This window comes from Anomaloglossus baeobatrachus, chromosome 10, assembly GCF_048569485.1.
Source record: "Anomaloglossus baeobatrachus isolate aAnoBae1 chromosome 10, aAnoBae1.hap1, whole genome shotgun sequence".
NCBI lineage: Eukaryota > Metazoa > Chordata > Amphibia > Anura > Aromobatidae > Anomaloglossus > Anomaloglossus baeobatrachus.
The window spans coordinates 113892993-113906369 of NC_134362.1; the positions used below are offsets into that span (position 1 = coordinate 113892993).

Genomic DNA, 13377 nt, shown 5'->3' on the forward strand with positions numbered 1-13377 from the left:
GGGGCGCTTCCAGGTCACAGCACACGCCCACTGTAACGTACTTCATGGGGTCGGAGCCCGACTATCAGAGTCTATGCACAGGGGCTGCCATAAAGGAAGGAGTTACTGTCGTTACACACACGGCAAATCCAGCATGGCAGCCCCCAGTGCCTCCAGTAAAATAAGAATTACATAAAAACTAAATAAGCAGCGATTTTCACTTTGTATTAGAAATACTTGATTTCATAATCACTATTTTTAATACAAAAATAAAAAAACGCGACACCTTCCCTTTAAGAGCAGCCAGAGCCATGGGGGAAAGTTTGGGCAATTTAGTTTAGCAAGGAAAGAAGATTTCACCCTTCGTGGGCTAGGATCTGACTTGAGATTATATAGTTGGGAATAGTATTCTTTAAACTCACTAGCTATATGAGTAGGGTTTAAAACTTTGGACCCGTCGTGCTTAATCAAAAAGGGAATGGCCATCCGAGCCTCCCTTTTCTTCACGCGACTTGCTAGGACCCTACCGGCTCTATCACCCAAGCTATAGAATTTGGATTTAAGCTTTTTTAGATTTTTTTCATAGGAATACAGCATAAATGATCTCAGCTAATCTCTCAGACCTCTAATAGAGTCAAGGAAAATGTCAGAGGGGTGGGCGTTGTTTGCCCTTTCCAGGAGCTGGAGTTTAGACAAAATATCATTAAATGCTTTTAACCTTTTCCTATTCTCCATTGCTGCAATTTTGATGAGAATACCTCTAGCAAAGGCCTTATGGGCCGCCCAAAGAGTTTCATCCGAGACCATTTAATTATCATTAATGGCAAAAAAATTCTTTTAAAGGGGTGGTTCACCCATTTTTTTATTTTCTGTATGAGTTCTACTTACCATTATATGCATCTTCTTCATTGGCTTCAGTTTCCATTTCTGGCACTGAGCGGCGCTATCCTGCATGCTCAGTGCCTGTCACATGACCCCCTGGTGCTGTGGCCGCCAGTATCCTCTTACGTCCCGGCAAGTTCCGGGCTCTCAAACTTGACGGGTACGTCAGAGGAGGCTGGCACCACTCAGATTGAGTGACAGGGCTGTGGGCGGTGACTACCGCACGGCACAGCCCAGCATCGAGGGGAGGAGCCGGAGGACGTCAGTGTGGAGCCGGCTAAGCGTCCTGCAGATGGTGAGGCACGGGGCGCCTTTTCCTTCCCCCCTCGCTCTCTTTTCCTCCCCCCCTCGCTCTCTTTTCTCCCCCCCTCGCTCTCTTTTCTCCCCCCCTCGCTCTCTTTTCCACCCCCCCTCGCTCTCTCTTCCACCCCCCCTCGCTCTCTCTTCCACCCCCCCTCGCTCTCTTTTCCCCCCTCGCTCTTTTCCTCCCCCCCCACTCTCTTTTCCTCCCCCCCTTGCTCTCTTTTCCTCCCCCCCTTGCTCTCTTTTCCTCCCCCCTCTCGCTCTCTTTTCCTCCCCCCCTCGCTCTCTTCCCCCCCCTCACTCTTTTCCTCCCCCCTCGCTCTCTTTTCCTCCCCCCCTCACTCTCTCCTGGCATGGTCAGTACAGAAATCTCTCCATTGTCGAGGGAGTAATAAACATGGAGTCCCTACTGTGTCTGTGTATTTATTTCTAATAAAGTATTTTTCTCTGTGTAGTGTCTTTTTTTTTTTTTTTATTTAAACCCTTTCTTGGAGATTCTTAATGGCCAGGTCAAACTTGGCCTGACATTAAGAATCTCGGGCTTTATACCAGCTGGTAAAACATAGCTGGTATTAACCTCTTATTACCCAGCGTGCCACCTGCCACCAGGGCCACTGGAAGAGTTGGATACAGCGCCAGAAGATGGCGCTTCTATGAAAGCGCCATTTTCTGGGGCGGCTGTGGACTGCAATTCGCAGCGGGGCCCCAGAAAGTTTGGGCACCCTGCACTGCGGATTCCAATCCCCAGCTGCCTAGTTGTACCTGGCTGGACTCAAAAATTCGGCGAAGCCCACGTCATTTTTTTAAATTATTTCATGAAATTCATGAAAATAAAAGGGCTTTATATTTTTGGTTCCCAGCCGGGTACAAATAGGCAGCTGGGGGTTGGGGGCAGCCGTACCTGCCTGCTGTACCTGGCTAGCGTACAAAAAATATGGCGAAGCCCACGTAATTTTTTTTCAAAACGTTTTCAGGCAAAAACCTTTATAAAAAAAAAAAAATGCTTCCCTGGATTTCTATTGCCAGTGAAAGTAACACCAAGCAGCGGGGGTTAGCAGCCAGTAGCTGCTTGGGTTACCCTTAGCAATAGAAAATGCAGCAGGAGCCCACAAACAATGTGATTTTTTGTTTTTTTATTTTTTTATTTTTAATTTTTTTTTTTTAAAAAAAAAAAAAAATCGACATGGGCTTCGCCCATCGAGCACCAGAGCATTTTACTGCTCATTCATCCCAAGTAATCAGATGACTCCAGTGTCGGCCGATTACTTGTTCTGTGTCCCCCTGCATCCATCGCAGCGTGTACAGGCTGTGAGGTCACCTGAGTTCAGTCCAGCACTGGAGTCAGCTCATCTGAACTCAGCTGAACTCCAGCCCGCACATGCTGTGATGGATGCAGGGGGACACAAAACAAGTAAGGTCTAAGCCACACGGCGATAAAAACAGTGCGAGTGCAGTGCGATAAAACATCGCATTCCACTCGGGCCAATATTAGCCTTTGTGTCAGCGCACATGAGCAATTATTTTCTCAGCCCTAATTGGACCGAGAAAACAATCGCAGCATGCTGCAATTGTAATGCAGAACTCTCTCTTTTACCCATTCAAGAGTATGGGGTGAGAGAAAAATCGCACTGCACTTGCAGTACATCGGTGGACTACGGAGGAGAGAGGGAGAGAAATCCCTCCCACCCCTCCTCAGTGCTGGCCCACCCCTCGAGTGCCGGACCGCCCCCCACAGCTGAGGTCTGCTCGCACAGTCGGACCTCAGTCGCAGGGACACACGCATGACACTTAGCTCTGCTGTACTGAGCGTGAGCCGAGTGTAATGCAAGGGGATTGCAGTAATCCCCGTGTGGCCCCAGCCTAATCGTCCGACACTTGAGTCAGCTGATCTGAACTCCTGTACACACAGCCCGCACACACAGCCCGCACACGGTCACATGTGATCGGCAGCAGGCAGTGACTGCTGTTAAGGCTACATTCACATGACCGTTCCGTTTTTGCGGGCCGCAAAAAACGTTCCTTTTTTTTTTATGGATGCATCCGTGTGGCATCCGTGTGACAGCTGCGTGCCTTCCGTTTTTTTTGCGGACCGCAAAAAATGGAAGCAGCAAGAAAGATAAATAGATGAGTAGATATAGAGATGGATAGATAGATATAGAGATAGAGAGATAGAGGGATGAATGAATGAATGGAGGGATGGATAGATAGATAGATGAGAAAGACATATATAATGTCCCACCTCCCTGCATATTCTAAGCTGGCACCCTTTTGTGACTTTCATGTGGCACTAAGGTGCTTAGTCTTGTATTTAGCCAAAAAATAAATAAATAATAAAAAAAACACATGCGGTCCCCCTATCTTTTGTAGCCAGCTAGGGTAAAGCAAACGGCTGCAGCCTGCAAACCACAGCTGGCAGCTTCACCTTGGCTGGTAATCCAAAACAGAGGGCACCCCACGCTGTTATTTTAAATAAATAATTTAAAATAAAAAACACGGGGTCCCCCGAAATTGGATCACCAGACAAGGTAAAGCGGACAGCTGTGGTCTGGTATTCTCAGACTAGGGAGTTTCACCGTTATTGGACTCTCCCCAGCCTAAAAATAGCAGGCTGCAGCCGCCCCAGAAGTAGCGCATCCATTAGATGTGCCGGTCCTGGTGGTTTTCCCAGCTCATCCCGTTGCCCTGATGTGGTGGCAAACGGGGTAATATATGGGGTTAATACCAGATGTGTAATGTCACCTGGCATCAAGCCCTGGGGTTAGTGATGTCAGGCGTGTATCAGATACCCGACATCACCAACCCAGGCAGTAATAAAAAAAAAAAGACAACAAACACATTTTTATTTGGAAAAACACTCCCCAACACATTCCCTCTTTCACCAATTTATTAGAAAGAAAAAGAAATCCAGGTCTGGTGTAATACAAAGGGGTTCCATGACGATCCATACCATAGTCAATGTCCCAGTCAATGAAGAATAGAATGTTCCCTATTTGCTGGGAGAGCCGTGCAGTGACCTGAGCTAACATCAATAGGTCAGCCCAGGTCACTGCAGGGCATGACGAGTGCTGCTATCAGGAGGTTAGCAAGGTATATTACCTGCGATGATCGCTGAACTCCTGACAGCAGCGCTGTCACAGAGTTCAATGACCGCCGCCTTCACAAACAAAGTATCCCGAGCGGCCCGTGACGTCACCACTAGTCACAGTCTCGGGCCGACAGCGAGAGGTGATGTGACAAGCGGCGGGCATAGAAGGCAGTGACGACCGCTGACGTCAGGAGGGCAGGACTTCATCACCGTAGGTAATGAACTTACCTCCTGACTGTAGCGCTTGTCATCCCCGCGGCTGCTGACACTGCAGTGCGGGCTGCTGCTGACACTGCTGAGCGGGCAGCCGCGGGGCTGGGGCTGGAGCGGGACACTGACTGCACGGGCACCCGACGGAAGTGCTTCCGTGTTGCTTCCAGGAATTTTGCGGACCCATTGACTTGTATTGAGTCACGGTTCGTTATTACGGAACAGAATAGGACATGTTCCATAATAATGGAGCGGACATACGGCATCCGATGTGTTTTATTTTTTTGTAGGATCGGATGCACATGGAAGTGCTACCGTGTACCATCCGATCCTACACAAAAGACATTGAAAAGATGGTCCTGTTTGTGGGGCCGCAAAAAAACAGGAACTGACCAGGACAAACGGAACGGTCATGTGAATGAGCCCACCTGCAGCCATTGCAGCGTGTGCGGGCTGTGAGATCAGGAGTCAGCTGACTCCAGTGCCGGCCAATAAATTCTGTGTCCCGCTGAAGAAGGATCCGGTAAAATAACGGTTGCATGCGCTGCACATTTAATCCACAGGATCCGGTCATATGCGGTTTGCGGATGATACGGATGACACACAGACTAGGCAAGAGGGAAAAAAGCATCTCATCACCCCGTCACTTTTTTTTCCCCAATTATTTTTTTCACATGTTGCGCCGGCTAATAATCATAATTTCTGTACACACACACACACACACACACATTATATATATACACACACACACACACACACACACACACTCACACTCACACACACTTTCCTCCCCTGGCTGTGCAGAGCTGGCAGCTTCGGATGTCTCTGTGTGATTTCTCTCAGTGCATCCACATAGGGAAGAGGCAGGGAGGAGGCTTTGGGTGGAGAGGAAAGTGGGGTGTTACACACAGTGGGTGTGTTAGATAAGCTAGACACCGCCCTAGAGCCACAAAGAATTCTGGGACTTGTAGGAACTAAACCCAGGAAGTCAGAAGAGGGATTAACCCCATCAGAGCTGGAGCCAGCAATGAAGATGTGCTGCTAGAGCACAATAAAGGTAATTTTGCTGAAAAAACATAATAGATGTGTTGAGGGTCACATATTAGCAAGATTTATCAGAAAAAAAAAATCAGTTTTGGTAACTGGACAACTTCTTTAATTGCCGAGCGATTTCATCGCTGGTATCTTGGTTAGTGAGGATATAATCATTCAGTTTCCATTTGGAAGGAGACCGGGTAGGACCCTCGTCTGAAATTGTTAACATAACGGGCGCGTGGTCTGACCACGTAATGGGGCCAATGTTAATCTGGTCACAACCCAACAGTAACGAATTATCTACTAAGATATCTATTCTAGAGTATGTATTAAACCTTAGGGAGTGAAAAGAGTAGTCTCTCTCTCCTGCATGAGCATATCACCAAATATCATGAAAACGAAACTCACGGATCAGGTGGCCCATCTCTTTTCTGGCCGGGGCTTGGTGGGAACAATCTAGGGATTTACACATAGGGACATTAAAGTCTCCGCATATCACCGAGGAACCTTTTGCCACTCCCTTAAAAGTCTCCAAAAATGTACGTATGAATTTTAATTGGCCCACATTGGGGGTGTACACTGAAGCAATTGTGAATTGTACATTGTTTAGTAGACAGATTAAAATGACTTATTGTACCGCCCCGCTCGGATCCGGACCTTCTGTGGGTGGCTCGAGGGTCTCCAGACCCGGGGGTCTCGCGGTCGCTCCGATCAAAACGGGTGTTATAGTGGTGGATGTAGGACGTATATGTACGGGCTGAGCCGTATTAAGTTTGTGACGCCACCCACGGTATGTGGTGAGGTTGGACATCACCACTGCAGTTACAGGGCACCCGGGGGAGATGTTATGCAGCAAGTTGCTAACACCTCCGTGGGCAGGGATGGTGGCCCTGGGACCCTTTGGAATTTTGGTGCAGGGAGATGGGCGACCGCGGGGTGCTGGTGTACTCACTATTGAAGGAAGCACACGAGTCTCTGGTAAACCAAGGTGATGGTGGTCGGTGCCCGAAGCCGGCTGCGTTCTGTTCCTCAACCGGCTGGTGGTCTCTGTCTTTCTCCTGCACCTTTGTAAGATGGTGGACTGCCTGTGCTTGCAACTTCAGGAGTCCGCTCCCGGCTGGCTGTGGCCTAAAGAGCCCTTGCCCGCAGACGCTGGCCCGTAGGATCTCTGAGCCCTGGCGGTGGCCTTCTATCCTCATTGGTGGGATGTTGTCTTCTAATAGGGACTTTGGGTGGGACAGGACCTCTAGTCCTGGCCTCAATCGGTAAGTTAACTGGTTCCAGTCACTTTAGGTCCCGGCTTCAGGGTTCGAGAACCCCCGCTTGTGCTCCGGTTTCCGGGTCAGTTCCCCGAGTCGGTACCGGCGGGCCACTACCCTGTCCCGGTCCACCTCGGTTCCACCGAGCCGTCTTCCCGGCTCCTGCAGACGGAGACCACCGTCTGCCTCCTAGCCACTGGCACCAGGGCTCCTACCCTGGCGTCGTTCAATTTGGGGTATTCGCCTCTGCTGGAGCTGGGCATAGCTCCAGCCCACACTCCTCTCCAACTTGAACTCTAACACTTGTCTGACTAAACTGAACTCACTGTTTTCCCACCCCCGGGCTGTCTAGACTCCTTGGTGGGCGTCTTCCAACCACCTGGTTCCGCTCCCTGGTGTGTCCATCTAGCCCTGAGGGGGGTGAATAGCGTTTTGAAGGTTGGCTGATGTCACCTGTGAGGGAAAGGTGTAGTGCAGGGGCCTATCTGTGATAACCTGGCCCGACCAGGGCGTCACACTCCCTCTTGGTTAAACGCAGACCGTCCGCGGGCTGTCCGACCACCACCGGTTTATTTTGTTTAACTGAAAAAGATAAAAGATTTTCAAACAGATACAAGTATAATAACTTGGTAAATAACAAGAAAGGCGTGCATATATAAGAGTTTTAATGTAAACAATTACAAATACATGTAAAAAACATTTAAGAAGCATAGACATGGGAAAAATACATCAGATCCCCATGAATCACCAAACATATCAAAAATGAGCGTGATCGGGAAAGAAATTCCAGTATACAAGTGATATCACCATATGGCAGCTAACTGCGGCTATATATAGTGTGGCCTAGTCCACAGAGGATAGGAAGGCTATATAAAGAAATGTGATATATAGTAAATTATAATAGCCACCTAATTTTGGTAAATGAATCTACACCTACCGAAAGAGTACTAGATAAGTGCATGGCCACATATGGAACACTGTGCAAAGAGATGGGATTTTATAGTAAAAAGATCAGCTCGATAGGGAACAAAATAAACAAAGCCAGCAAGAAAGCTTACCAATATATAGGTAGTTCAGGGGGACCAGTCAGAGGGGACCTCCGATGGCCGTTTCACAGTCCTAAGACCACTTCTTCCGGGAGGAGAGGTGCCGTGTCTGTCTAGCAGACCAGCTCCTATAAGTCTGAGCACCCGATCACGTGATTCCTCACATGACCGGAAGCTGAAAGGAGGCGGGGACGTCCGCGCGCGCTGCACTGCATCTGACAATGCAGGCAGTGCGCGTGCGCGATCCACACTACAGAGAGCGCGGCGTCCCCATCCCCCCGGCAACGGGAGGGACGTACAGAGTGCCAGCACTCCAGCGCGTCCCACCGCGCCCACAAAATATACGGATCGCAGGTAACGCTCAGAGGCTGCACACCCCCGCCCCCCCCCCCCCCCGTGACGGGCAGAAGGAGCAGGGAAGTAAATAAGTAAAGAGGTAAAGTAATGATAGTATAGTCATCCAGAACGGGGGAAGCACGTGGGTCACACATCACCAAGTACATAGCAACCAGCTCAGGAGGGGGACGCGTCACCAGCCAAACGAGCCAGGTTGTACTTAAAGTGGAAATGGACCAACGTAACAGACCCCATAAACAGTAGATCTGGATAAATTAAATTACATGATTTAACATTTTACTCCCATAGTTTATATGTGTGTCAAAAATGGACTAATTATGGAAATTAAGCAGATGGGGCCAAATAGCAGGAGGAATGGACAATTAAAAATGGAATATATGGAAAGGGTCCTTCGCTACCACATAAGTAACATGACTAAAGTGCAAAGATAGTGTGTATCAGGTATATATACAATTAGTTGATATATAAAAAACATAATACATTTTATTATACAATGCAAGGGAATATATCACATCAAATGTCCATATCAATTCTTGAAGTCCTTCTTGCTCAGATGGCCTCAGTCCAAAGGACAGACACTGGGATCAATCAATAGGGATGATAGAATTAAAATCACTTGACAAAAGGAAAAAAGAAGAAAGATATAAGAAGACAATACACAAAAAATATATAATTAAAAACACATCAAGGAAAAAGATTAATATAATACATCTTCTCATCAGAGTCAAATCAGTAGCGATAAAGCGCAGATAGAAATAGCTCATATAGTGCTACCATAATTAAGCCCAATAAGCAGAGCCTCCTAGGGAGCTGGACTCATAAAAAGGGTGCAAAACTGATGGATTCATTCAAACCAGCAGGGGACAGTGTGCCAAGAACAGAGATCCAACGGGTCTCACACTGTGCTAGGCATTTCTTTAGACTGCCGCCCCTTATGCCGCCATGAATGACATCAATCCCCAGTACTCTCAGGGATCTCAGATTACAGTTGTGCGCAGTCTTAAAGTGTCTCGGTAAGGTCTTAAGAGTTGAGGTGTCCATGATGGTTTTAGCTCCACAGATATCTCTCACGTGTTCTTGTGTGCGTACCCTCAGTTCACGACTCGTAAGTCCAATGTATATCAGGGGGCAGTCAGAGGTGGCGTAATAGACCATGTGAGAGGTTTGGCATGAGATATAATGTTTAATTTGGTACGTGCGAGATCCATCGGCAGAGACAAAAGAGTTGCCCCTGCCAATGTTCACACATGCCACACAGTGGCCACAGGAAAAACATCCTCTTCTCGGTGTACTGAGACTAAGAAAGTTGGAAGGAGCTGGGACATAATGACTGCGCACTAGGAGATCCCTGAGGTTCCTAGATCTTCTTGACGTCATAGAGGGGTCACGGGGGAGGCAATCCTTAAGTGCCGGTTCGGCCTGAAAAATAGGCCAGTGTTTAGTAATTATGCGGCGCATACTATCCCACTGCTGGTTAAAAGTAGAGATAAAGCGAATGGTACCCTCAGTCTTTCTTGATTTAGTTGGTAATAGCAATTCACCCCTACTATTTTGGATAGCTCTCCTGTATCCATTTTTGATTGCCCTTCTACTGTACCCCAATCTAAAAATCTGTCCCTAAGGTCATCGGCCTGACAGTGGAAACGGGCCTCGGTTGAGCAGCTATGCCTCACTCTAAGATATTGGCTAGTGATGAGCGAGTATGCTTGTCACTACTCGGTACTCGCACGAGTATCACTGTACTCGGGCTACTCGGCGGGTACCGAGTAATTTCGCGATACTCGTGCTGTACTCGTGGTCTTCATTCCTGCATGTTGGCGCTCTTTTGAGAGCCAGCCCTCATGCAGGGATTGGCTGGCAGACCACTGCAATGCCACAGCCCTGTTAGTTGTGGAATTGCAGTGATTGGCCGGCCCGCACAGCGTGACTGAGCCTTTATACCGGCGGGCGCGCTGTGCTCTGTACACAGCCATCTCATATTCCCTGCTTTCCCCGCCCACAGGCGCCTATGATTGGTTGCAGTGAGACACGCCCCCACGCTGAGTGACAGGTGTCTCACTGCACCCAATCACAGCAGCCGGTGGGCGTGTCTATACTGTGCAGTAAAATAAATAAATAATTAAAAAAAACGGCGTGCGGTCCCCCCAATTTTAATACCAGCCAGATAAAGCCATACGGCTGAAGGCTGGTATTCTCAGGATGGGGAGCCCCACGTTATGGGGAGCCCCCCAGCCTAACAATATCAGTCAGCAGCCGCCCAGAATTGCCGCATACATTAGATGCGACAGTTCTGGGACTGTACCCGGCTCTTCCCGATTTACCCTAGTGCGTTGGCAAATCGGGGTAATAAGGAGTTAATGGCAGCCCATTGTTGCAACTAAATCCTAGATTAATCATGTCAGGCGTCTCCCCGAGATACCTTCCATGATTAATCTGTAAATTACAGTTAAAAAACACACACACCCGAAAAATCCTTTATTAGAAATAAAAAACAATAACAAAGTCCCTCATCACCAATTTATTAACCCCGACAAAGCCCTCCATGTCCGGCGTAATCCACAGTCCTCCAGCGTCGCGTCCAGCTCTGCTGCATGCAGGTGACAGGAGCTGCAGAATACACCTCCGCTCCTGTCAGCTTCACACAGCAACTGAGGTGAGTAGCGCGATCAGCTGCTGTCAGTCAGGTAACTCACGGCCACCGCTGGATCCAGCGGTGGCCGCGGGTAACCTCAGTGACAGCTCAGCTGATCGCGATACTCACCTCAGTTGCTGCGTGGAGCTGACCGGAGCGGCGGTGAGTAGTGCGATTAGCTGAGCTGTCACTGAGGTTACCCGCGGCCACCGCTGCATCCACCGCTGGATCCAGGTAACCTCAGTGACAGCTCAGCTGATCGCGCGGCTGTCTTCAGTTGCTGTGTGAAGCTGACAGGAGCGGCTGTGTATTCTGCAGCTCCTGTCACCTGCATGCAGCAGAGCTGGAAGCGACGCTGGAGGTCCGTGGATTACGCCGGACATGGAGGGTTTGTCGGGGTTAATAAATTGGTGATGAGGGACTTTGTTAGTGTTTTTTATTTCTAATAAAGGATTTTTCGGGTGTGTGAGTTTTTTAACTGTAATTTACAGATTAATCATGGAAGGAATCTCGGGGAGACGCCTGACATGATTAATCTAGGATTTAGTGGCAGCTATGGGCTGCCATTAACTCCTTATTACCCCGATTTGCCAACGCACTAGGGTAAATCGGGAAGAGCCGGGTACAGTCCCAGAACTGTCGCATATAATGTATGCGGCAATTCTGGGCGGCTGCTGACTGATATTGTTAGGCTGGGGGGCTCCCCATAACGTGGAGCTCCCCATCCTGAGAATACCAGCCTTCAGCCGAATGGCTTTATCTGGCTGGTATTAAAATTGGGGGGACCGCACGCCATTTTTTTAAATTATTTAATTATTTATTTCACTGCACAGTATACTCACACCCACCGGCTGCTGTGTTTGGGTGCAGTGAGATACCTGTCACTCAGCGTGGGGGCGTGTCTCACTGCAACCAATCATAGGCGCCGAAAAGCAGGAAAGCAGGGAATACGAGATTGATTAATGAGCGGCCGGCTTTTTCAAAAGAGGAAAAGCCGCCGGAGTTTAGTGAACAGCTGTGCAGCGCCGCGTCAGTGATCAGGGAACGGTAAGTATGAGAGAGGGGGGAGACTGACCGACAGACTGTGAGAGGGGGACAAACAAGACAGAGAGAGACAGACAGAGCGAGACCGACCTACGGGAGATAGAATGAAAAAAAAATGACCGACATCGCTAGTAAAAAGCACAAAACGTGCGTTTTGGACACCGGAGTGCCACACAATGATTTTACGTAAAATCTTTCATGTAATAATCTCAAAAAGTAACATACATCAGCTCTATCTCACTATTGGGTATGTGCCCTTAACATTTCCACCATGAAAATTCATTTTGGTGTCATTTTGGAAGGTTTTCTGGTGAGTCTGTAAAAATGGCGTAAAACTCGGACAAAATTGTTCACAGCTGTGACTTTTGAGTGATAAATGCTTCAAGGGGTCTTCCCCATGCTGTTGCCATGTCATTTGAGCACTCTTCTGAGACTTTTGTGACATTTTTAGGGTTTCTACATGCTGCCGGGGGTCATTTCAGAAAAATACTCGGGTCTCCCATAGGATAACATTGGGCTCGGTGCTCGGGCCGAGTACACGAGTATCTTGGGATGCTCGGCCCGAGCCTCGAGCACCCGAGCTTTTTGGTACTCGCTCATCACTAATTTGACCAATCGGGACTGCCTTTATTGTAGCCTGACTATGCGCCGATGAGGCGTGTAGTAGTGAGTTTACAGAGGTCCACTTCCTGAAAACATCAGCCTGGATGACCCTATCCTGGCCAACTCCAGGCTGACGTTCAGGAAGTCGATTCTACTGGAACTAGATGAATAAGTCAGTTTTATATTGTAGATGTTTACATTCAGTTCATTCATAAATTCCCCGAGCTGCTCCACTGTACCCTGCCACAAAAACAAAATATCATCAATGTACCTCATCCAGCACAGCACATGGTCGGCCGCCCGCGGGCCCCCGTCGCCAAAAAGTCCCCTCTCCCAGAAACCCAGGAAGAGGTTGGCATACGCGGGTGCGCAAGCCGCCCCCATGGCTGTGCCGCGGGTCTGTAGGTAAAAAAGATCTTTGAAAACAAAAAAATTGTGTGTCAAGATAAAGTGGAGGAGGTCGAGGATTAGTTCAGATAAATGGGAGTCCAGATTAGTCATCTCCTAGAAGAAGCGAACTGCAGCAAGGCCGTGATCGTATGAAATGCAATATATAGTGATTGCACGTCAGCCGTGACTTAAAGGACCTCAGGATCCACAAAGATCCCATCAACCCTTGCCAAGACGTCCGTAGTCTCACAAACATAAGAGGGGAGCGTCTCAACTAGAGGTTTTAAATAATGATCCAAAAATTTGCAGATAGGATCGCTCATCCTCTCTATGCCGGACACTATAGGACGCCTGGGCGGGTCAAGGGGATCCTTGTGGATCTTGGGTAGAAGGTAAAAAGTAGGGATCTTAGGGGATACAGTAAAGAGGCCATCATGCACCTTTTTTGTAATAATTCCCTCTTCCACTGCCCCATGTAAAATAAGGGAGAGTGAGGCCTGACAACGAGATAGAGGGCTATAATCTAATTTCTGATATGTATCCCTATTCTTT

The 13377-nt window shown here is 48.4% G+C and overlaps 1 protein-coding gene across 1 annotated transcript in view; it reads left to right on the forward strand.

Moving 5' to 3' along the window:
* KIAA1549L (KIAA1549 like) overlaps window positions 1–13377 on the forward strand; it is a 1247838-nt gene that overhangs the window by 246569 nt on the left and 987892 nt on the right.